At 39.6% G+C, this 25,876-nt stretch overlaps 1 protein-coding gene across 2 annotated transcripts in view; it reads left to right on the top strand.

The window, feature by feature from the left end:
• The window catches only part of LOC135200157 (VIP36-like protein), a 139,880-nt gene that overhangs the window by 11,083 nt on the left and 102,921 nt on the right, over positions 1–25,876 (top strand). The window contains exon 1 of one of the 2 annotated variants that reach the window (XM_064228510.1): positions 13,265–13,289. The exons of the other annotated variant lie outside the window; for it this stretch is intronic. The gene's annotated coding sequence lies outside the window, so the exon portion shown is untranslated. Of the gene's footprint in view, positions 1–13,264; positions 13,290–25,876 lie in introns of those variants that run through there. 2 annotated transcript variants of the gene reach the window in all.

The raw sequence follows: 25,876 nt of genomic DNA, 5'->3' as shown, positions 1-25,876 counted from the left end.
CAAGGTCGGACGTCTACCTGGAACTTACGCCGATCAACTTCACGTCAAGACCACGCCCACCGTTGTGGGGCTGTGCTGTTGCCAGGGGTATGAGCACATTACTACAGTTTTTAATTATTTTTATTTTTATTCTGTTTGAATCCGCGAAAGACATCTACAACACAGCTGAATATTACAGTTGAAAAATTATATGCACACAAAATCGAGATTTATTATCATTGAGAGAGAGAGAGAGAGAGACTGATGGGGGGGGGGGGGGATGAGAGAGAGAGAGAGAGAGAGAGAAGAGAGAGAGGAGAAGATACCAAGATACACTTTCTAATTGTACAATAAAAAAAACATTTCAGTAGACGCAATTAGAATAATGGTTGTAAATGAGCACATCACTGATTATATATTAACCCCATTTCTGAATGATATTTATAGCAATACAAGTAACCAGTCGAACAAGGAATACAAGACGTAGTTTAGGAATTATGATTTATGAACGCTTTGGGAGCTCTTATATAAGATTAGCACTAGAATTGTTTCTTGCTTCGATTTTACCATTCAGACATACACTTAGACTTATAAAACTGTTGACTATGGGCGATTTATATTTAAGCGATATAGAATAACATCTAATAACTTATCAAAAACATTCTTAAAAATAAATAGGAATTCTACCTATTCAAGATAATATTTTTTTAGATGTATATAGGAATTCCTCTTAGATATTTACATTATTTGTTACACCATTATTGTAAGACTGCTATTCAGAAGAAATAAATATCTTCGACACTTCCATAATCTGAGAATACCGTGTTACCGGGAAAGTGTTCGTGTGTGTGTGTGTGTGTGTGAAAGTTATTCTAGCAGATTATACTATACGTTTGCTGTCTACAAGTGAAGTCTTTTGTTATTTTTGGCCTAAGCAGTAAAGGTTATTTCAAAGGACTACTAGACATCCTAACAATTGTCTTCGTCAGAAATTTCCCCAGTATTTTTATATTCGTTATCCATTTCCCACTCGCCTTTTATTGAAACCTTGTCTCCATATTTTGAATCGTGATCAGCCACCTGAGACACAGAGAAACAGCCCCTGGGCTATGAAGCCATAGTCCTGCTCCCACACAAATGGTTCGCACTGCATGGGTCCATATAAGTACTCGTCCAACCCGGGATTATTCATGGCCTAAAGGAAACCTTACCAATAACACCAGGCCCCAACTCCTCTACTGTTCCTGCGTTGCTAATCATAAATTAATTTCTTACTGGAGCAGGTGTGACAGACGACGTATAGGCGGTAGATGCCGGAATCCTGTTGACGAAAATGACCCGGTTGTTGATTTCTGGTTGAGATTTGTGTACCGGAACGCTGGAATACTACCTTGGGGAAGGGAGAGCCTGGGATTACCCTGTATCCCTCTGGACAGATCCAATTCATTGTTTGATTGATGATAGCGGTCAAAAGTCAGGAGAAACTGGAAATCGTATTAGGAAGCCAGTGCTAAAGGATTATTCCAAAATCCGCCATTGTCAATGAAAGAAATAACTGAGACCGTCAGGTCTTGGGATAATCCTGTGGCCATATTTTCAAGTTGATTTTCCACAGATGACCCGAGGGCGCCGACCTGACCTTTTATACCACGCTACAACGTTGCCATGTCGTACAGGGTTGTAAAAATGTGTGAATCGGTTTCGCCGTAGGCTGCAGCCCGCAATTAGGAGGCCCCCGTGCTTCGCGGCGGAAAGAAAACAACGACGGCGAACAATGCAGGTGGGACCCTAGCGCGTACCCCGCAGCAGTCACCGTGGGTCCCACGTGCAATGCCTGGAGCTACGTCAGGAGACATTTGGCGTGACCACCCACGACTTGTTTTTGAACATTTCAAAACTGGAGTGGGCTACGGCGCCCTAGTGGGCGGAGCTTAGCACCCGGACGACACGTCGCCGTACGTTTTACGATTTTACGTGTGTTTTACGTTACATTACGGTTTACTGACGTGAACTGTTGCCAACTACCAATCCGCTCATGCGTGGCCGTGCGTGCGTTGATACGTGAATGTGTGACCTTAGCATGAGTTGGGTGAAAGGGCATTTTAGTCTGACGTCATGGGTGGAAGTAGCGGAAAACGAGGTGCATGGGTTGACGAATTATCGGCATTTCCGGGACTGGAGGTCCCTCATATTATCTAAGTAACACGAAAAGAGCTTACAGAAGTGGCTCATGCAATGGAAGTTTTCCATTCGTGGGGACTTTATTATGTTCTACACTCCCCATTTAGTAAAAATAAATAAATAAATAAATAAATTTACCTTTCTCTCGGTTATAATTTGCGGTCCATATCCCCCCTCAACCCCGACACATTGGTCTTTGGTTCCTTAGTCCAGAGGGGAGACCGGGGCTAGTTGCATACAGGGGTAGGTTGATACACTGTCAATCATCATAAAGAAATAGTTGGAGCCGAGGTTCTTCTTCTTCACACGATTAGGCGTCAGTATCAGCCTTATGCTCGTTGAGTGAAAAACAAGTTGATCGCCCGTCTACGAAACTACAAGCAAAAAAAAAAAACTGTTTTGGGATACCCTGAGTACATATTTTGACCTTTCGTATTATTTTCATAGACCTTAATGAAACTCGTGTTCATGAAAAAAATAATGTGATTTTAAAAAATAAGTGTCTTTGTGCATCATATGTGATTAGACTTCATCTTCCCATAATTCAAATGAATAGCAAAATTTATGAGAAGGAAAATAATTCGCTCGGGGTAGTTGTATACTTGTATCGGGTCGTCCAAAAGAAAACCCATAGGATACATCTACATCAAAATGTATATATATTATATATGTATATTATTACTAAATATAATAATATGGATATTATATATATATATAGATATATATATATAGGATAGATAGAGATATAGATATTAGATAGAGATATATGCATATACAGACACGATAGTAGTAGTAGTTGTTGTTGTAATAATCATTAAATAAGCAACATTTTCCCTACTAATAATGATTTCCCGAAATAAAACAATATTCACATCCAATATGTATATGTATATATACATATATATATATATATATATATATACATACTATATATATATATATATATATATATATATATATATATATATATATCCACAGAAACACACATACACAGCAAATTCCCAGTTAAAACAAATCCGCTGCTAATTCATGTTCAAGTTCCTCTTCCACAATGGGTTCATTTTTAAACACTTAGATCTCCTTAGACTTCGGCCATTTCCATTTAATAGACTGCTGTATGCAGAATAAAACGACCGTTTCTTAATATATTTTCACCAACTGTTTTTTTCTCAAGTCAATATCTTTTATTTAAGTTGCTAGCAAAATCTAAATGCATTTTACACAACTGTGACATAACCCTCAGGGGAGACTGAAAAGACGATGATATGACAGAGACTAATGTTTAACAAGGCATTTTTATATAATTTATTTTCAACTTCTTTAATAATATTCTGCTTGGACAGAACATGTCCCTAAAATATATATAGCTTTTGATTTATCATTCGAGGAAGCTTGATCTATCTCTCAAAGCTACCAAATGCCTCACTCTATTAAATCAAAACTGTCCAAAAATAAAACTTTTTCGTCCAGTTCATCAAGTTCGCCATTTAGCCTGACTGTCTTCAGTGATCAAATGACACTTATTTCATCTCCGTGTACCTGTTATTTTACCTTTGCCGTTATAATTCGTCGTAAATTTAATTCTTTAAGGCTTACGTCATTAACTTAGGAGTCTTGCGAAAACTTAATATACAATCTTTTATTAAATAAAAATTTAAATGTGTCTTTTTTGGCTGTTTAAAATAATTTTTAGAAGTAAACTCTCTCTCTCTCTCTCTGTATATATATAATATTATATATATATATATATATATATATATATATATATATATATATATATATATATATAATATATATATATATATATATATATATAGTGCACAGGGAGCAGGAGCATTTTATCACTTTGGCAGATTCGTCTGCTTTCTCCGTTCATATATATATATATATATATATATATATATATATATATATATATATATATATATATATATATATATATATATCTGTGTGTACGTGCATGTATGTATACACTCAACTCACATGAATGTATATACAAACACACACACACACGAGGACAAGCGCCTATGCGTCATACTCTGCAGCTAAAGATAGTTGCCTATAGTATCTGAAGTACAGTACGTCTGAAGCCTCTCAAAGTATTTGGTTTGATATGAGAAATGGTGAGTAAGAGAGCGTGGAGGAGAGGAAAGACGAGATGCATCCACAAATACCAGATGTTAGGACCGGAGACAAAACTTTTCTGGAAGAGAGAGGAAAGAGAGCTTCACTTCCTAAGAAGATGAACTGCAGCAAAGGATAAAAAGATCCAAGATGCAGTACAGAGGACGAACGACTGGGCCAAGTGAAGTCTCGTCAAAACCTGAGGCTACAGCCCAAGGACCTGGAACATTTGGTATGGATGCCATGTATCTCACTGGCGTAGCTGCTCTGGTTGATTTGGGATAGCTGCGTCTCTACTGCTTGCATGACTAGCCATGCTCCTGCAGGGTGGGCTGTTGGGGGCAGACATTCTCTTTCCATACAGGCCAGTGGCGGTAGGCTCCCTGTTGCATGGATGCGGTCGGGCATGACGAGCATAGCGATGTGGAATCCTATGTTGGCTACGATGAATGGCCATGCCCATGCAGGGTGGGCAGTGTCTCATCCCAAATACTTGTGGCAGTGGTCACCTTGCATGAGTGCAGTCAGGCATTATGGGCTGTCCAAGGTCTTCAAATATGTGGTGTGGATGCCATGTCGCTCACTGGTGTAGCTGCTCTGGTTGATTTGGGATTGCTATCTCCACTGCTTGCATGACTGGTCATGCCCCGGCAGGGTGGGCTGTTGGGGGCAGACATTGTCTGTCCACACAGACCGGTGGCGGTAAGCTCCCTGTTGCGCAGATGTGTTCAGGCATGGCGAGCATAGAGGTGTGGAATCCTATGTCGGCTACGATGAATGGCTGTGCTCATGCAGGGTGGGCAGTGTCTCATCCCAAATGCTTGTGGCAGTGGTCACCTTGCATGAGTGCAGTCAGGAATTATGGGCAGTCCAAGGTCCTCAAATACAGTAGTGCCTCAGGTTACGAAATTAATCTGTTCCGAAGCGGCCTTTGTAACCTGAATTTTTCGTATCTAGAACTAAGTTTTACATGTAAATTGCCTAATTCATTCCAAGCCCTACAAAAACAACAGTAAATTTTATAATAAAGCTAAATTGACTAATAAACAATGAAATACAACAGTTTGGACCATTCAATACCTAACCTAACTGGGATTGACCTGTAAATAAAGTGTATTAGTGTACAGGGTACAAGAAATACTGTACGCACATGTACGTACATATGTAGTAAAATGTGGAACCTTAGTGAGGCGATGTCCGAAAGTGGCGACAGAGGAGGAGGACAAATGGCAGAAAACATTAACACTTAACTTTACGAAACACATTAATGGCAGAAAACATTAACACTAACTTTACAAAAAAAACTAAAATTAAATTTCTTTTTTTTTTTTTTGCCTTTTTCTGATTTTTTGTTTTTTTTATTTTTTTATTTTTTTTACATTTTTTTTTACTTTTTACTTTACGTTTTTTTTAACAAATTTCAGATTTCTTCACCACTTCCAATTTTCTGTTTTTTTGTATCACTTGGACCTTCCTGTTTGCTTACTACTAAAGGCCTCTTTAGAAAATAACTATCCAAGGAAGATTGCTTCTGCCTGCTTTTCAAAGTGTTCCTGAAACGACTTAAGCAAACGTCATCGAACTGTGCAAGCATACGACCTGTGTAAGCCTTTTCGGGGTGTCTCCTTTCTACAAATGATTGCACTTTATGAAAAGCAGCTAGAACATCCTTAATTTCTACCATTGTCATAGGGTCCTCTTCCTTCTTCTTGCCACTGATAGAGAACTCTTCTTGAACGACGTTATGTTGCATGCCCTCCAACTCCTTCAGGTCATCCGTTGTAAGCTCCTCTTGGTGCTCCTGGAGAAGGTCATTGATGTTGTCCTCGTCGATGACCAGGCCCATGGACTTGCCGAGTGCAACAATCTGGTCAAGATCTGGTTGCAAAAGTTTCAGGATCGTAAACTGTTTCTGAATCTGCATCAGCTTCACCCACGTCGAATCCCTCGAAGTCTCGGGTGGATACGGCATCAGACCAGAGTTTCCTCCGCGAAGAATTTAAGGTTTGCCTCGAAATCTCCTGCCAAGCTTGATCGATGAGTCGGATACACATGACAATATCGAAATGCTCCTTCCAAAATTCACGCAAGGTGAGGTTCGTGGTATCGGTGATGGTGATGTCAAAACATCTCTTGAAAAGATGTTTTGTATACAGCTTCTTGAAGTTCGATATCACTTGCTGGTCCATGGGCTGGAGGAAAGGGGTGGTGTTAGGCGGAAGATAAAGAACCTTGATGAAAGAATACTCCGCTAGGATATCTTCCTCGGGGCCAGGAGGGTGAGCAGGGGCATTGTCCAACAACAGCAGACATTTCAGAGGGAGGCGCTTCTCTTCCAAGAATTTCTTCACTCTGTGAACAAAAGTCTCATTACCCAGGCTTTCGCTTAGCCCTCCACATCACCAAAAGCTTCTCCTTTATCACTTTATGGACCTTGAAGGCTCGAGGAGTCTCAGAATGATACACAAGTAGGGGTTTCACCTTACAATCCCCACTGCCATTGGAACAAAGTGCAAGCGTAAGCCTGTCTTTCATAGGCTTATGCCCCGATAGCTTCTTTTCCTCCGTGATGTACATCCGGCGAGGCATTTTTTTCCAAACAGGCCAGTCTCATCACAGTTGAAGACTTGCTGAGAACTGTAATCTTCCTTGATTGTCATCTCGTCAAACGCCTTAACAAAGGCTTCGGCCACTTTCGTGTCCGAGCTGGCAGCCTCCCCATGCCGCACCACCGAATGAATGCCAGTCCATTTACGAAATTTATCAAACCAACCCCAAGAAGCCTTGAAGTCTGGGGTTGTCTCCAATGTCTCATCTCCCGCGTTGTCTTCGACCTGGGCACTCAGATCACCGAAAATAGCACTGGCCTTCTGGCAGATTGCCGTCTCGGTTATCGTATTGCCAGCGATTTATTTGTCCTTAATTCATACAAGACGCAGCCTCTCCATCTCATCATGTTGGAACAAATAGTCATGCCCTTGGAAGGTGTAACTGCTTTGATGGCTTCCTTCTGCTAAAGAATGGTGCTTTTCATCAATGGATTTCGGCCGTATTCCTTAGCAATCACACTCAACTGCATGCCAGTCTCATACTTCTTAATTATCCCCATCTTTGTCTCCATAGAAAGCATCCTCTTCTTTCCATGAACTTCAGCAACATTCTTGGGACCCATGGCTAATAACGTAAGTTAATTAAGTTCACACACAACACGATAGAGTAATTTACTACAAAGAAAGCAAAATCACTAACACGAATTTACGTGAACAAATGAAATCTATGTGAATGAACGAATTCCAGGTGTGTATGATAACGCTGCTACGACGAAATGGTCGAGGGACGCCTTTACGTAGGTGCATGATGGGACAGATGCTGACCAATAGGAGAGCAGGATCTTATAGCAGTGACTAGCAAAAGGAACCAATGGGAGAGAGAGAGGATGGTGGAGAGTCTACTGAGTTGGCAGTGCGCGAGTTTTAAAATTGTTCTCAGCGGCCCAGGCCAATTTCGGTTTACAGTACATACACCCTTTCGCAACCTGAATTATTTTCGTACACAGAAGCAAAAAAATCTTCATCTTTGCTTTCGTAACCTTGATTTTTCATACGTAAGGACTTTCGTATATAGAGGTTCCACTGTATGTGGTGTGGATGCTATGTCGTTCACTGGCGAAGCTGCTCTGGCTGATGTGGGATTGCTGCATCTCTACTGCTTGCATGACTGGCCATGCTCTAGCTGGGTGGGCTGTTGGGGGGCAGACATTGTCTGTTCGCGCAGGCCAGTGGCGGTAGGCTCCCTGTTGCACGGATGCAGTCGGGCATGACGAGCATAGAGATGTGGAATCCTATGTTGGCTACGATGAATGGCCATGCTTATGCAGGGTGGGCAGTGTCTCATCCCAAATGCTGGTGGCAGTGGTCACCTTGCATAAGTAGTCAGGCATTATGGACAGTTCAAGGTCCTCACATATGTGGTGTGGATGCCATGTTGCTCACTGGTAGTAGCTGCTCTGACTGATTTGGGATTGCTGCATCTCTACTAATTGCATGACTGGCCATGCTGTCCACACATGCCAGTGGCAATAGGCTCCTTGTACAGATGCGGTAAGGGATGATAAACAGAGATGTGGAATGCTATGTCGACTAGGATGAATGGCCATGCTCATGTAGGGGGCAGTCTCGCAAATATAATAGATATATATGTATGTAAGTATGTATGTATGTATATATATACAGTAGTACCTCGAGATACGAAAGGCTCTACTTACGAAAAACTCGAGATACGAAAGCCAATGCGAAAAATTTTACTGCTCTACATACGAAAAGTTTTCAAGATATGAAAGGTTGTTGCTGTAAAGTCCCGAGATTCGCCCGGACCACCGAGAACAATTCTAAAACTCCCGTGCCGCCAACTGAGTAAACTCGCCACCATCCTCCCGCTCTCCCATTGGTTCCTGATGCTAGTCACCCTATTAGGTCCTGCTCTCCTATTGGTCAGCCTCTACCCCTTCTGCTTTAAGTATTCTATTGGTAAAAGGATGCTGTAAATTGAAAAACTTATTCATGCAATACATTTAATAAAAAAAAAACATTAGGTAAAGATAGAATAAAGAATAGAAATGAATGGTTATTATACTGTTTGGTAGTTTCAGTAGTTGAAGAGAGATAATGAAAATTTATGGCTTACTGTGTAAAGTGATTGCTTGTCGATCGTTCGATACTCGTAAGTGCTGGATGTAAACAGACGTTTGGAAGCTTTTTTTTTATTATAGTTAATGGTTACTTAATAATTATTTGAAATTAGTACATGAAATACATTTAATAAAAAAATTGTGAATTAGATATCATAAAATATAAAATAAATCAGACTGTCAACAAATACGTATTTTTTAGAATTCTTCTTCTGTTTTATTATTACGTTACGTATATGTATGTTTCATTATAGCTGTCAGTAACTCGGTATCTCCATTAGGTAGTAGATAGAATAAAGAATAGAAATGAATGGTTATTATACTGTTTGGTAGTTTCATTAGTTGAAGAGAGATACTAATGACAATTTATGGCTTACTGTGTGCTAGGAAAAATGATTGCTTGGTGCTCGTTCGATACTCGTAAGACGGGTAAGAGCTGAATGTAAACAATCGATTGGAAGGTTTGTTTTTTGTTTGTTTGTGTATTATAGTTAATGATTAATTAATAATTATTTGAAATGAGTACATACTGATTATTTATACATTTTATTGGCATATTCTAAGCTTTTAGCTCTTAGGTTTAGATGTCAGAATCATAGACTAGGCTACAGTAGCAACCGCTAACATAGGCTAGGCTTTTTGCTAAGGGACATATGCTAAAGTCCTAATATATGCAGTAAAAATGGGGTTGAACATTACATGCAGTTGAATATTACTCAAGTATGTACAGTATTTTGCCTTTTTGGAGTCATATTTCTTCCGTCGGATCGGCGTTGTAACCCTAGAACATGTGTTTTAGGCCTGGAAATATAATTTACTGGGGTGATTTTGGAGGGCTTGGAACGGATTAGCCATTTTACGTATGTAAAATGTTCCAAGATACGAAAAACTCATGTTACGAAGGCCGCCTCGGAACGGATTAATTTCGTATCTCGAGTTACCACTGTGTATATATATATATGTATATATATATATATATATATATATATATATATATATATATATATATATATATATTGTGACGTTCCTTACTTTTAATCACTTCCTTAATTTAACTTTATGCCAGATGTAACGGCAAATGTCTTTGTTCACAATCACGGATTCAAGAACGGCACATAAAAAATACTATTCAGTGATTTTCACACATATTACACTTCACGGCTAAATATTTAGATGGTACTAAGTATAAGATTGTAATATACTTTACTAACAAATACACTAATCGGGGTGTAGAAAGTACAGCACGGAAAAGATCTTAAATATTATATACAAAGTACATACATATTATTTACAACACTTAACTCCAAACAAGTAGTAATGAAAAAGATAACCAAACTTAAGCAAGCAGTAAACCAGACTCAACTCCGGACATACGATTTACATCTGAAGTAAATATATTTTAAAGAAAGGCTTCTAATTTGCAAGAAACTATACAAAATTCCATGGATGAATGTCCCAGGCGATGATACTGAAGGTTTAAAAAGATTGGTATCTTTAACAGTCAATAGATGACGTAGAGCGTAGGGACTGCAGCAATTCCTAGATGGCGCTGAAGATAGTTGGCAGAGTAGAGGACAAAAGAATTCTTAAAAAGAGGGTTGCAGATCCTCATAATGTGTGTGTGATATATATATATATATATATATATATATATATAATATATATATATATATAATATATATATGTGTGTATGTGTGTGTGTGTGTGTGTGTGTATACTCCATCAACATACAAGTAATAAAAATTCGTATTCAAAATAACCCCAGCATTCTAGAATATAAATTCCAATCGTCACTCACGAACATAAGACTTTGAAAAAAAATACAATACTTACCTAATACTTTGGATGTCCAATATCCAGAAGATGCAGATCTTCTGGTCCACCCATAAGTTTTCTATCAGCAACCATTGGTATCTGCCTTTCTTCACGTGCATTGGGGGAGGAAGAGTTGTCATTCATCTCCCTTCGAGAGCAATCAACCCGATGTTTATATGATAGAGAATCTCAAAGAGTCAGTGAAACGAAATTCCAGAGCTCCGTGTTAGTGGGAAAGAAACTGTGACCCAGCCTTACAAATAGGAGAAGAGTTGGCCTGACGGGTCGTACGGGGCTACCTGATAGGAGAGGGCGGTGCTCTCTTCTTCTGAGAAGAGAAAAAGAGCGGAGGAAGGACTGCCGAAGGAAAAGGGCGGCTGTGAGGAACACTCATCGATGTCGAAAACTTTCCTCACTAAAATAACGTTGTTCTGGTAGATGTGAATTTTTAAAATAGATTAGTTTTCAGGCTAAAATCTACTACAGGTAAAAATGGGACGGCACAATTTTTTCCCTCTTATATTAAACGATTCTTTGGTTGCAGGTCCACAATAATATAGCATGTGCATGGGTATATGGTCTTTAATGGATATTACAAGCTTTCGAAACTGTACTAGGTTCATCTTCAGTCAAGTGAACATTAGGACGATTCTTTATTGTGAAATAAATTATCGTGTTCTTTTCCTTTGCCCTTGATCGGCCTTTCTCTTTGTTGTCTCTGGAACAACAACGTATGCGCCTATGGTTGCGCTTATTCTGTATCGTCCTTGCTCGAATTCGCCTTGTCCCTATTGGTCTTCCTCTTACTGTCAGGTTTCTTGGATGCCCTTTCCATCGCTCGTCATGGCTCCTGTAACTTTCTCCTATATCCACTATTGACTAATGTCCTTGACTTCCCTTTCTCTTGATCGCCCGTGCCCTTAACGCTAATGCTCTATAAATACCCTTGCTTTTTGTTGCCCTTGGTTGCCCTCTCTCTTTCTCGCTTCCCTCGCCCCTCTAAAGTCATTATTCTTCCCCGAAATCGTCGGAGGCTGTGACGTCAGGGAGCTATTTTCTGACGCTTTCGTTTGTTGGTTTGGGGGGGTAGGGTTTAATAACAGATTTCATTGCGCCAGAGCTTTGCTGGGTGGCATAATGTCATTAATTCTGCGCATGCACACGCACACATACACTCACGTGTATATGAGCACATAAACACACATATACATATATAGTCTCTGGTTTTAATTCAAAACCATTCCTCATTTTTGCTCTGTGCGTTAGAGTGCCAAGGTAGAGTATATCATCCCAAGGATGGATGCTTATGGGAACCTGTTGATGACGGCAAGAAAATATCAGTATGATATGACAATAGGTTAATAAATACTACAACATGTTCCGCTATTTTCTTTAAGCTTCGATAGTTATTTCGATTTCTATACGTTTGAAAAGTAAAGAGGCTGGAACTGTGTATGCAGACAAACTGATGTAGCGGAGAATCAGGTCACTGAAGAGACTGAAAACGAAACCTGGCACTGAAACTTCAGAAGCTTCAAAGGCAATTAATTCAAAAGGGGAAGTTTGGAGCGATTACCATAACAAGCAACAAAAACATTGTCTCCGTTAATTACCAACAGTTTCTTACTATAGTAGATTCGCATCAACCGCGCATCTTATGTCTAGGCCAGTCCCATACGACGCTCCTGAATGGCTGTTGATAAGCCAATTACAGGGCTGGAAACCCTCAGCCTCTCGAAAGAGTTCACATAGACAGGATGTATGTTCCACCTCTCCTGAAAGATTTATACCTCTCAGGAGAGGTGAAACATAGATCCTACCCATGTAAACTCTCTCGAGACACAGAGTTTCCAGCCCTGTGATTGGCTTATCAACAGCCAATCAGGAGCGTCAGAACCTCAAAGGATGTACTGTCAATCACTGCTGGATGAAATGTCTGGTCTTGAAAAAGAGTATAACTGGCCTGATGAAATACCACCTCATTATGGAGAAGCTGAAATAATCTCTATGTCCGAGGTTGAAACTTTCCTCTCACTCTGTAATAAATGCATTTAGAGACTATGCCCCGAGACTGACCGCCATTATTGAACTGTTCACAAGTTATTGCTGTTAGTACTGCTGAGTGTAAGAGGGGATTCAGTCACACGAACTTGATAACGACAACAACACGCTCAAGAATTCTCATATATCATGTATCAGCGCTTGTGTTTGTTAAACTACTTGGACCTCCTCTAGATTGGAAGATGCAAAATATACAGGAATATGCATTAGCAATTCTCTGGTAGACATTAGGGGTGCCTCACACTGAGGACCTGAGGAAACCCGCACGAGCTGAAAGGTCTGTAAGGTAAGGTAAGGTTAGTTCAGTGGATTCCTGAGCCATGTGAGGTACCACAGATTGGCAGATGACACAAGGACTTAAGAGTTGCCTCAGATCCCCGAAAACACACCAGGCCTGACCCTTTGTGGAAATTATTGTGAAACTTCTCACTGCTGATATTCGGTAAGCACGAAGTAGTTTTAATTTCTTAAATGGATGAAATACGTGACTTTGTTTTTTCCTTTAGTTTGATGAATATATTGATTTTATGGTTATAATTCGTGAATGTAAACGTGAATTGCGACATATATAAAAACAGTGTGGGAAATTGTGGCAGACATTTGTCAGTCTCTAAAGAGCTCCTGCACCTATAAAATTGGCACTGATGCACCCATGGGTTTATGCTCTTCGAAAACTATAATTTAATCCACTTCCGGATCCAAACTACCCTCCCCCAATTAAAATGAGTATTTCCTCGACTGCTCTCCAACCTTTGTTCATATACCCCTTTATTTATTATGTTATATAATGAATGTTATAATGCTATATGTACACTAGGCACCTCTTTCATACACGCACTCTCTGGCTTCCTGCATTCTGGGTTCCCTCATTTCCTGTCCTTGTTTCACGCCTTTGATCCGCTCCCTTTTCACTATATCTTCCTCTCCTTCCCTCAAACTGTATACAATTTTCACAGACCTGTCCTCTTCCAGTCCTTCCACTTGACCATACCACCGCAAAAGATTCCTATGCATCCTTTCCCTTACACTAACTCATTATCTCTCCCTATGCAGACCTCCATCAAGGAAACAATTCATCTCTACAGCTTCCACCTTCTTCCCTGTATTCACATACAATCACACTTCTCTGAAGAAGATTAGGTCAACAGTCGCTTCGTAAATTGCAATCTTCGTTTCCTCTCACATCCTGCTACCTGCCTCGCTTCGCCCGTCTTGTGACTCTCCTCTTCTCTCAATCTAGAAACATTTGAAGCACCTACTCCTAAATGCCTATAAGACCTAACTTATTCAGTGCTTTCAATGTCCACATCAACTTTCACTATGTAATCTTCCTAGTTCCCCATTTACAATCAATTTCTACCCTATTGTAAACATTTGTAAACTCTTTCACCAATATTTACAGCTTCTCCTCACTAGTCCAAATAAGTATTGTATCATTTGCAGACACCCATTTCTTACTACATTCTCAGCCTATTGTGTCCCACGACTTTACAACAACATCTGCCTTCATTTCCATGTCCTCTATGAAGACATTCAACAGATTTTGAGACAGGGCTCGTCCTTGTCTCAGAGCCATTTTTGCTCCAGATGATTTATTCATTCCTTTACGAACTTCAGCTAATGGTTCACTTGCATCATAAAACTGCCATCAGGAGCAAATATGCCACCTACAGCTTTTTCCACTACTACTTTCAAACTTTTCACGTGACTGTTTCAACACAAACGCTTGATTCATATATCCCCTTGCCTGAATAACCCCACAATATTAACCTCTATCAAAACTTCTGTCATCTGTTTAATATACAACCCCAGGATCACTTTTACCCCTATATGCAAAGAAACGATTATTCCTCTCACCAACTTTTTCGGAACCTTTCTCTCATCCAGAACTACCTTACACATCCTAGTCAGTCACTCAATCGCACTTTCATCACTGTGCTGCAGCAACTACTTATGATCCCACTAACTGTTATGTTTTGCTATGTGTCTTTTTATTACTCTTCTTACATCCTTATTCATAACCTTCACCGGCTCTTCCAAACCTTCCCTAACCCCTTCCACTTTTGCAATATTCAGTTCTGCCTTTCTTCTATTTTCCACAATCGGCAAATCCTAAAAATACTTACCACTCCATTGACCAAAGACTGCATTTTTTTAGAGAGCATCTCTCCTTTGGCATCTGTTGTTTTGAGATCCATTTCTTCCTTAACCATTCAATCCACATTTACTTATTTATATTACAACCTCTTATTCCACCTGGGGTCCTTGCTCACCTTCTTACCACCATCCTGCATGCACAAGCATTCTCTGCTGACTCATCAGCCACTTCTGGTGCTTTACACACTACTCATTTAAATTCCACACTTTTAACCTTAGATCATTTTCCATTCACTTTTACCTTGCATGCTCTGAACTTTTCCTTCTTGTTCACTGCTCTAATCCCCCTTACAGCTACATTCTCATCCCTTCCTTTCGAACCCAAACTCCCCAATCTATCATAAAATTATGCTTCAACCAATTAATGAGTAGATATACTTCCAGTCACTTCTCTCCCAGCCATTAAATCCTTATACTCTGAGCTAATGCTTACTCTAACACACACAACACACACACACACACACACACACATATATATATATATATATATATATATATATATATATATATATATATATATATATATATAAGGTGAAATACAGGATTTAACTGAGGAAATAAGATGGACGGACAAGAACCGACAGGGAAAGAAGTTGAGTCCATCAAGTGTTTGTGATGAAGCCTTTCTGCGAGATGCTTTAAAGTAATTTCAAAAAAATGCTGAATGAAGCAAGCATGGACATAGTGCAAAAGCATTTGAAGAAATTAATACATAGGCATGACAAGGGTGTTTGTTACACAAGATAGTTTACTGAAAACAATCAAAGTTGATAGGACACAGGCAATGCATGCATTCGAATATGTAAGTGGGAGAGTGACTATACTCTGTTTTTTTCCAGCTGTCCATCCGCCTGTGGTGCTTTCGCATGGTAACACTGCGTCCCAGGCTGTAAATAGTTACGCTTTGTGTAAATTTTAGGTAAATAAAAGAATAGTTGGGTGTACATTTGCAACTGAAAAGTGTTTTAATAATTTACTGTATGCGAATTACACCGTTAAGATTCGAAATAGGATATTATTTAAAGCCTGGGACGCAGTGTTACCATGCACAAACACCACAGGCGGATGGACAGATGGAAAAAAACAGAGTATAGTTTGGTGTAAAAGTGGATCTGAATTGAGGGTTTGTTATGACTATGTCTGATTAATAATACCCTTGTGGGTAGAGCATGTGCAAAGTCAGAAAAAAGAAGCAAGATGTTGGCATAACGTTAGTATGGGAAGAGAAAATAAGTCTTGAATGGAGTATGGAATTGTTGATGTTTGCACATTATACAGTACTATAGTAGATTCACATCAACCATGCACTTGATGTCTAGGCCAGTAGCTTACGATGCTCCTGACTGGTTGTTGATAAGCCAATCACGGGGCTGGAAACTCTCAGTCTCTCTCAAGAGTTTACATAGGCAGGATGTATTTTCCACCTCTCCTGAGGGATACGTTTTTCAAAAGCATCCCTAAGGAGAGGTGGAACATACATCCTGCTTATATGAACTCTCTCTCTCGAGAGAGAGTTTCCAGCTTGTTATTGGCTTATCAACAGCCAATCAGGAGCGTCGTAAGGGACTGGCCTAGACTTCAAATGCACGGCTGATGTGAATTTACTATAGTGACTGGGGAGTGTGAAGAGATACTGCAGAAACTGGCGAAGGAGTTTGAAAGGGTTTGCAAGAGGAGTTGAATGTGAGGAAGGCTTAGATTAGCAAAGTAATAAGCACAGTCGAAAGTGGAAACAGTGTCATTGCACAAGTGTTTGAGAGTAATTATAACAGCTGATAATGGCAGGGTGACATAAGAGGGATGAGTCACAAAAGAGCTGAATCAAGAAAGGGCAGCTGTGTGCACAACATTGTGAAGAATCTTCAGTTGTCTCTGAAAGCCAAGGTCGAAATGATTGAAGGGATAGTTCAACCAACTCCCCTTTATGGAAGTGAAGTGTTTCTGTTGTACACAAGTGAAAGAGAAAGGTAGCAGCTGCTAAAGTTAGTTGTTTGCATAACATCTGTGCCCTAAAAAGAATTGAAAGTGATGTGATAGAAAAAAAAAATAGCCAGGTGAACGGACCATACAGTGTTGCGAGATTATTTGGTCACGTGACAGTCAGGGACAACTCCCAAAACATCGGCCACTTCACGCACAGAAACCTCACGTATAGATTGCATTCAAAATGTCGGACGGTATAGACGCATGTGCAGCAGACAGCTTTGAAATTCTCTTCCCGATGACCTTTTTTCCTTTGTTCTAAACCAGTGGTTCTCAACCAGGGGGAATTCCCCCTTAGGAGGTTATTTCAGAGGGGCGGGGGGTGGGAATTGTGCCACAGATTGGCAGGCTCAACCTGGCTCTAGGATCACACAAAACGCAGTGTGCATCGGTCCGCACTACTGAGATGTCAAGCTGTGCTTCCTCTCCGCCAGCTTGTGTGTTTGTTCGTATTCTGTTGCATATTATTTGCAATGCGCCTTTTGGGGCAGACAAATTCAGAAAAGGGTCAGAGAAGACATTCTCACATATGGTGAAAGGGTGCAGGGGCCAAAAAAGGTTAAGGCAAAACGGTAAAATGAATACAGTAATCCTATGTACTACAGTATACTGTAAGTTGTATGGATTACCTCAGCATACTATACAATATATATATAGTACAACTAACTGTTGGTACATAGAACATGGTGCTACAATATACTGAATAATACAGACTAAAATAAATTATTGCCTTATTACGCACTTAACTTCATTTATGAATTACTTTAGTCGAGATGGATTCCCATTTAATCTAACAAACTAATGGTTCTCTATATACATCGTGATATATATACGTATATATATATATACGATATTATATATATATATATATATATATATATATATAAACATGCAAACAATATGCATCTATTTAGATACAAGCAGACATAAATGCATACATAGGCTACATATATACATACGGAGTGTCATTAACATACATACAAACATTAATGCACTGGTAAACAGAAAGCAGATACTTGAGATTAAACGAAAGCTGATTATGTTAGAGAGAGAGAGAGAGAGAGAGAGAGAGAGAGAGAGAGAGACTTCTCGAACACACTGAAAAGTGGATACTTTATCGAACTACTCATTTCCTGCATGTTTTTTTCCGCGCTCCTTCAAAGGTTAGTAGTAGTTAGGCGCATGCAATATTTCTCACTCTTTCGTACATATTCTTTCTCTCTCATACAAATATACCTATCATAAATGACGAATTAACGTATCTTCGAATTCGGTATATTTTTCGTTAGTGTCACAGAAACAAAGGCAGTTTAGCTGAGGTGCTAATATCAGTATCTTGGTCTAAGTTTTGGCGGCAATATGCTAAAAAGATGCCAAGAACTGTCAGGATTACACCATGTTGCATACAACGTGTCAAAAACAGCGCTCTTTGACTTGATAAACAGAACAATGAGAGAGAGAGAGAGAGAGAGAGAGAGAGAGAGATTTGATATTTTGCTGAATATAGATCGACAACTGCAATGTCGTTTCTAGTGACATAAAATATGGTTGTTAAAGCATCAGTCGAACAAGAGATTGTAAGATTCACGAATAAGCAACAGCATCTTAATGTCTCGCAAAATATACTCTACTCCTATTGTATTGAGAGGGAGAATGGGGTTGCTGGAGAGAGAGAGTAGGAGGAAAGAGAGGAGAGAGAGGAGAGAGAGAGAGAGAGAAGAGAGAGAGAGAGAGAGAGAGAGAGAGAGAGAAGTAGCGGTCTCCAAGGCCAGCTTATTGCGTCGTACACTCACATGAGTCTATGGTTGGTGCTCCTCCCCACCTCTCTCACTGCGTTGAGTGGCTGTATGATAAGGACAAACTTCACACACCTAAAAAATCTATTTTTGATGTAAAGGCTTACCCAGTATTACCCAAGCTGAGAGAAAGAGATAGATTTCGTCAGTTTGCATATACGAGGAAAGGTGTTTGCTAAAACTCAGATGTAAGCCTACATAATGTATGATAGTACGAAAAACTACAGATGGCGAAATACGCTATTCATACAGATGAGAATTGGTAACCTAGAAATTATAAATCGAGTGAGGCTTATTTTCAGGAAGAAAGCTTTGGTGAAAGTGACCATTGCGCCACGTTGATCTCCACATTCATATGGTCAAAATGTAAGTTTCAACAAGCCAGGTAATTTGCCAGAGAGAGAGAGAGAGGGAGAATGAGAATAAGAGAAATAAGGGAAAGGGAGGGAGATTAGAATGGTTGCTAAAAAATACGAAATAGTTGAGCAAGTAGCTAATTTTTTCATATCATCACTTGCAAACCGTTTTCCGCCCGCCACAATCTCTATAAACTGAACGGCCGTTGGGTGACGTTGCAAGTGTGCTAAGAGAGCTTTGTTCTGCCCCAGGGATCCACGCTGCTCCCTTGCACTTGTGCACTCCAAATAATTTATAACAACAAAAATTCGCAAACTGTAATATTTTCGTGTGATGCATGATAATCAGGTTGTAGCCTAAGTATATAAGCAATGACAGTAATGAAACCAAGCGCAAGAGAGAACTAGAATTACTGAAGCCATTATGCTATCTACACGCCCATCATTTTTGTGATTTTTTATATTGGGAAAATATCGACCAATATTTCGACAAATCTCGGATGGGATGAAGCGACTCGGGTGCGTTAAATAGACCTTTTCACCTTTGTGAGAATAAACCTGAAAGATGAGAAAGCGTGAAGATAAATAATAACGATAAATAAAGCAAATCATCCCTTTATAGTCTACGCTACGGGTAAGAAACCCCAATGGAAACAAAAATCCTGACTAGTGCGGTCGAATTCAACTCTCGTTAAATTTTATTTCATCATATCTAAAAACAGTTTATCTAGCGATCTTTGCAGGAACGAGGAATACCCTGGTACAACTTATGATGCGGTTTAGACCTATCTTTCCATCATTTCTGTCCTATTTTGTCCCAAAATTTCGTTGCTGTATCTTCGAATTAATTTATTATTCAGTGACAAGTTCAGAGAATAAGTAAATGTGTAATAGTGTCACTATCACGCCATAGTACATATTGGACTTAAAATTCAGTTCAAACCTGTAATATTCTCAAAGCTTTAACCTATCACGAACGTAGACGCCAATCTGAACCAACAAGTGGGAAATTTTTGATAGACCGATGTTTGACAAATATATATATATATTTTTTCAGTTTTTTAATGGCTATATTGAAGCAGTATACTTTTAAAAATGTATATAAAACAGCTTTTCAAACCAATGTAGACAACAACAACAAAAAACAATCTCTTAATAACGGTTACAATGGTGTCCACGTGATTCGTGTTTTGCAGTTGCATTGCAAACGCAGGCAAAGCCGTTGGATGTGTATCTAACCTGTCGGTTAAAGCATTCAACGGGTTTTCTGTTGGTTTAACCACCTTACTTTATATATCTTTTATTAGAGAAGATATGCAATATTTTACAATTTTAACAGAATTACATTCAGAATTTTATCTTATTAAGTCATTCTTAAACTTTTCCACTGAACTCCTCAGTATATCTTAACATGTTAACAAGACCTATAGAGGTAGTACTACCTAGATAACAATTGCTCCATCTGGTAACCAGACTTCTTCCTCCACCCTCCCATCCCCACCTACCACCACCCCCCTTTTTTTTCTTGTTTTCCTTCGTCCCTCCCGTCGGCCTTCGATCAATAAGATTAGTAAAAACAGATCACTGCTGATGGTAAATCTTACCCTGACACTCGTGAAACTGGAGGGACAACACCTCCCCAACAGTCCACCTAAATTGGGACTTCAAGGCTACTTGCGCTTCGGGTTTTCCAATCTACAAAATTCTCTCTCTCTCTCTCTCTCTCTCTCTCTCTCTCTCTCTCTCTCTCTCTCTCTCGTGTAACAGAGGACACCATTAGGCATTGCCGAGAATAATCTTATTATCTTCAGCCAATATGACCAGATGCCTGGCTCTCTCTCTCTCTCTCTCTCTCTCTCTCTCTCTCCAAATCTTGCTTACTACAAATACAAAATGAAATCTCCGCACTTCTCCCGTCTTTGTATTAAACATGAAATAAAAAAATATCACCACACAAAGGGTGCAAGTAACCAACCCTGCGAAGCAATACAAATAATTCTCATTTACCTTCCAGAGGTGGCCTTCATCTGGCCTTATATAGCCTGGGCTATATTTAAGGCACAAAGGAAGGGTTTACCCCCACAGACTCGTATAAATTCTCACCTGAAATTGTGAAGGAGGTGAAATTCATTACGATATTTAACTTAGATATCAAGATACTTTTCTGCTTGTCTGTCAAAAGTGGCAAGAAATGCAGATAGGAAGTTGGTAAAAAAGGTTAGCATGAGTGAAACCGAGGTTCTTGGATTCAGCTGAAGCCTTTTCAAAGACCCAATTGAACCAACGCATAAGGCAAAAACGTAGACTGAGCTGAAGGCTATCTTCAGATTTTAAAAACAAGTGTAAATTTAAAAAAAAATAATCAAACTGAGATGAAGGCTAGCTCTGGATTTTCAAAGTGTCATATGAACAATTGATTGAAAATGAAGCCAAATACTCAACCAAGCAAGCAACAAACAAATCAATGTAGAACTTTAAGCAAAGATTTTCAAAGGAATCAAGCTACCTTAATATTACTTGGGAAATTAAACACGATGCATCCCAGACGAACATGGTACTACAGTTGATTCTATCTTCCCATCAATATGATGCCCCTCGCAATAAACAACACCCCCACCTCCCACCCCCGACACCCTTCTACCGGCCATTTCATTGCTAGGAAAGATGGGAGGGGGGGGGGAGCCCCACACCGGCCTTCCAAATCCGCGCCACCACCCACCGTCCGTTATCCCCCACCCACATAAGGGTTAGACTGTTGAGTAACCCTATTTGAGGTTGCCACCTGTAGGTCAGCCAATAAACTAAGTTTACTGGAGCTTTAATTGGTCGGGAAAGTCAACTCAATAGCTGATAGGTACGCATAATTATATACAAATAATTCACTTAAGCACAATTCTGACATGCTGCCACTGCCTTCAAAGGTGCTCTTATCATTCTTCACTCGTGAACGCATGCAAACGCCGACGCTATACTACGAATGTTGTAAATGACTCTGAAACTCTGAAACTGCCGTAAATTCAAACGAAAGTCGTGAGCGCGCATGTTAACCTGATATCCTGACCAATATTACAGTTAGCCGAAACCCAACAGTCATATTCATAAATTAACTTTTATTTCGAAAATTAAGGGTGATGCATACTACATACTCTTGCGTGCAGAGATAAATGGGAGAAAAACTTTGTCAGCTGAGATTATTTCACACTAGAAATCAAGCTTAAAATATCAGATTTTGATTCATGATCCATGAAATGATAATTGTTAATGAATCTACGTCTCAGATATTAGAATTTAACAATATATTCCAAATATACCGTAGTCATGCAGATGATGCTACAACGCTCTGTTAAGCGGTAAGAAAATCGGTATCTCGGTTGGTTGGCATTAAGGGCTACTTGCATGAATGTTGCCCACTGGGAGATCCTCGCATTCACCAGGCAGCGTGGGGATCGTTGACCTCGCCGCTTTTAAAAAATACCTTTTGGTGGCAGAAGAAAATTAAAAAGCAGTAGCAGAAGATGGTCGCTAGGCCTATGTCAAAATTCTCACTTTGGGAAAATAGGTATTCTATGTAATACACACATTACACTTGTATATATATATATATATATATATATATATATATATAATATATATATATATATATTATGTGTGTGTGTGGTGTGTGTGTGTGTATAAGGCCATTATTAGTGCGAACCCGTCATATTGAGCAAAAGTGTTAATTCGGTTATCCCTGATTGCTGAATCATGGATGAACCCTTCCCATAAACTGGCCACAACGCTACTCGATGCATCAAAAGAGCGTTGAATACCTTTGCGAGGTACACAGCCCTTCCTTGTAATCAATGATTACTACTCGTACTTCTTATTAATACTCTTCTTAGCCTCTATAATTGCGACGACCAATGCTAACTTCTTAAATATGGCATCTACCTCCAATTTTCCTATATTTTTCTAACACGCACTCAAAGGAAAATGGCTGGCCTATCAGCATTTTATATAGATCTAAGGGTCTACCACAATGATATTTTTGTGGTGAGCGTTGAAGGCATATTGCAATGGAATATACTTGATTTTTAATAAATGTATTAGATTGACAATATAAAATTAGCCTTTTGATGATCGTTTTGACTTATACGTTACTGAAAACCTTTCCTGTCGTATATAGAGCGGCAGCCCGGACCGTTGAGATACAACGAACGAGATACCGACTGTAACCCCTACCGGTATTTAGGAGTAGACTTGTAAACTGTGAAACTGACCGTCTGCCGAAAATATATGGGTGGCTTACTTAACAAGCACTACTAATTGCTTGTTAGATTTTGGGTCTAGATCCAATATATGAGATACCAGATGAAACTAATATATAATATATCTGCAGACTCTACTGATTACAGAATGACCAGTGACAGACATTTTGGAGGGTGGGTTCCCCTTGACAGACGCACTGAAAAAGGGGTTAATTGGATCTAGATCCAACTTAGGAGATACCGAGTAAAATTTACACTACAGTAGCACTGCACATCCTAGAATACTGTGGTGGTAATGACAGACGTTTTAGTGGGTGGTTACCCCCTGACAGACGCCCCACAACGAGTGGGGAGGGGGAGGCAGGATCTGCATCCAACATTGGAGATACCAAGTAAAACTTGTACTACAATTGCACTGCACATCCTAGAATGCTGTGATGGTAATGCCAGACATTTTAGTGGGTGGTTACCCCCTGACAGACACCCCACAACGAGGGGGGGGGGGGAGGGGGAGACAGGATCTGCATCTAACATGGAGATACCAAGTAAATCTGTACTACAATAGTTCTGCACATCCTAGAGTGCTGCAGTGGTAATACCAGACATTTAGAGGGTAGTTACCCCCTGAGAAACACCCCACAACGAGTGGGGGGGAAGGGGAAGGGGAGGGGGAGACAGGATTTCCATCCAACATCATAGTACCAAGTAAAATTTGTACTACAATAGCACTGCACTTCCTAGAGTACTGCAGTGGTAATGACAGATATTTTAGAGGGTAGTTACCCCCTGACAGACACCCCACAACAAGGTGGGGGGGGGAGGGGGATGGGTAGCCATGAACTGCATCCAACATTGGAGATACCAAGTAAAATTTGTACTACAATAGCACTGCACATATTAGCGTACTGCGGTGGCAATGACAGACATTTTAGTGGGTAGTTTCCCCCTGACAGACACCCTACAACGAGTGGGGGGAGGGGGAGGGGGAGCCAGAACTGCATCCAACATTGGTGATACCAAGTATAATTTGTACTGCAATAGCACTGCACATCCTAGAGTACTGTGGTGGTAATGACAGACATTTTGTGGGTGGTTACCCTCTGGCAGACACCCCACAACGAGTGGGGAGGGGGAGAGGGAGGGGGAGACAGGATCTGCATCCAACATTGGATATACCCAGTAAAATTTGTACTACAATAGCACTTGCACATCCTAGAAAGCTGTGATGACCAGCCATTTTAGTGGGTGGTTAGCCCTTCACAGACATAACCTACGATTGGAAGGGAGAGAGGGACACTTGAAATATTTCAAAATCTATCATAGGCAATATTAATATTAGAAATATGGTATAAGTATCTGAAAATCGTGAGCCTGATAAAATGTAAAAGGCAAAAAATTCAAGAAATATTGTGATGTTTCAGGATAAGAATTACTGCGGAGTTATTCTTTTTAAAATTCCTATTGAAGTATAGAATATTTCACTTCATTAATTTCAGCACATCTATATAAATACTATGAGCGAGATTTACTATGTGTGAGACTTGCTAATATTTTATATATATATATATATATATATATATATATATATATTATATATATATATATATATATATATATATAATGTTAGCGCTATGCTTTGGTTTGGAGTTATTGACTTCACACAAAGTATTTTATCTGAATGGGAGGGGGTCACAATTGGCAACAGCTACAAGTATGTGTGCTGAGCCATTTTGAATAATTAAACCAGTCATTTTGATTCCACTCTCAATTCCTCTAAAAAAAGAAATGTACGATAAGCATTCTCGTTTTAATAGCGTCTTTTCTTGCCTATAGTTAGGACACTGCAGCCATGTCGAGGTTCATAGCCCAATGTGTCTTACCATAACGAATTGTTCTTTAGTTGCTGTTGGTTCGTGTGGATGAAATGAAATTTTTATCAGATATGGGAGTTCGATTGATATCAAGACCAAAGTCCTATCATAGAGAGCCGTTTTAACATATGCACATTCACAAAGAGATGATGTATCACAACACAAAGAATTACTGGAAACGGAAATGTGAATGAATTGTTCAGGATAAGCTAACTATAAAGATTAAAACACTTTCCCCCATTTTATTCCCCCTCCGGGAGTTGACGATCATACAACTTGGAGCTCCTGACTCCCAAATTAAGTTGGCCTATAATATCATGCCAATTATCTAATAGTCAGTCCACTTATTTTCGGCTGCTTCACTCAAATTGATCTGTACACTATCACCAAGTATCAGGTACCATATATATTCAAGGAAGAAAATCTAAATGATACGCAGTTTGATGTTTAAAGCCAGCTGAGTGCGTTTGTCTCTTAACTTCCCACCGACACGCACCACAGGCAGCCTATGTAATGTGTTTCAATACATTCTATCGATGCTGGCTTTGACGACCATTATGCGGCTAATTTTCTCCCTAGTAATATTTTTTTCTTTATTTGTTCATTATATACAGTAGAC

This window comes from Macrobrachium nipponense, chromosome 26, assembly GCF_015104395.2.
Source record: "Macrobrachium nipponense isolate FS-2020 chromosome 26, ASM1510439v2, whole genome shotgun sequence".
Lineage (NCBI taxonomy): Eukaryota > Metazoa > Arthropoda > Malacostraca > Decapoda > Palaemonidae > Macrobrachium > Macrobrachium nipponense.
Note: the sequence above shows the minus strand (reverse complement) of the source record. Positions and strands in the feature narration are given on the sequence as shown.